Source organism: Galeopterus variegatus, unplaced genomic scaffold, assembly GCF_000696425.1.
Source record: "Galeopterus variegatus unplaced genomic scaffold, G_variegatus-3.0.2 Scaffold75896, whole genome shotgun sequence".
Lineage (NCBI taxonomy): Eukaryota > Metazoa > Chordata > Mammalia > Dermoptera > Cynocephalidae > Galeopterus > Galeopterus variegatus.
This window is the reverse complement of record NW_007802007.1, coordinates 19-1,166: the sequence shown is the minus strand read 5'-3', so window position 1 is coordinate 1,166 and position 1,148 is coordinate 19. Positions and strand designations below refer to the sequence as shown.

Below are 1,148 nucleotides of genomic sequence, written 5' to 3'. Positions count from 1 at the left end.
CAATGACAGTGCCCAGGGCTCTGATGTGTCTCTCACAGCTTGTAAAGGTGAGACCCTGGAAGGCCTGAAGTGGGAGAGAGAGTGGGGCAGAGGGACACGACTGCGGTATGGGGATTGTCTAGATTTGGGCATTTTGAGCATGTGATGAGCTGTTCACAGTGTCACCACTTACAGTGATTTATATACATTTATTATCATTTTGTTCTACAGTGTGACATAGCTGCCTTCTGTGGGACTGAGTGATTCCAGATGAGTTCAAGTCCCGTGCAACACAACCACTGTGACTTCAAGAGCTCCTGCCTGGATTCTCTGTCTGCAACTGGCATCAGAATGTGTCTGTGTGTCTGTGTTCCTGTTAGTATAATGTGAGGAAATGGGGAGACTGGCCCATCCCCGAGCATCAAGGCCCCTTCCCCACACTGACCTGTGTTCTCTTCTCTCATCAACTTTCCTGTTCCAGCAGAGGCGGGGCTGGGATGTCTCCATCCCTGTCTTAAATTTATGTTGCACTGAGCCACAGCTTTTTACTTCCCTATTGAAAAGAAGAATCTGGAAATGAATTTGTTTGCAAACTTTTGCCATAGGGTGTGGTCGATGGGTTAATTAAAGGACAAGAAGATTCTTAAAATTTGAGAGTGGAAATAAAACCTGAAAAGCTTCCACAATCCGCGTTTGCTGTGCTGAGTCTGGTGCAGGTGGGGACAGGGGAAGGCTGTGAGGAGCCGAGCGTGGATGGGGCCTGTGCCCGGTTAGTGCTCGTTCCATTGCGGGCTTTCATGTGGTCACTCTTCAGCTGGGTCATCTTCACTGCTCCTTTGTCCTTGTCCCTTCATTAAAACCTTGTCGCATCAGGACCTGTGATCAGAGGGACTCATACATTTTCAGCTTTGTCCTGTCTCCAACACTGTGGACAGTGAGGGCACATGGGTCCTGCCCTCAGCCCCCACTTTTTATGTGCTTATATTTTGTGTCTTTTTTCCTGTAGAGGATTATGCCTGTTCTTGTTCTTGTGTACAGGTTCTGGTCTCTTTCTTCTCTCGGTGTCCCCATCCCTGAGAGCAGCAGGAGTCAATTTTTCTGTCATTGTTCCCACAATGGTCAGGGGAGTCCTTGCACACAAGAATCTCTCTGTTATCAGATGAATTTTC

The 1,148-nt window shown here is 48.0% G+C and overlaps 1 long non-coding RNA gene across 1 annotated transcript; it reads left to right on the top strand.

Annotated features, from left to right (window-relative positions):
• LOC103584662 lies at positions 1 to 662 on the top strand. Its single transcript, XR_550007.1, has 2 exons — positions 1 to 47; positions 211 to 662. It is a non-coding gene; the product is annotated as an uncharacterized LOC103584662 (long non-coding RNA).
• The last annotated feature ends 486 nt before the right edge of the window (positions 663 to 1,148 follow it).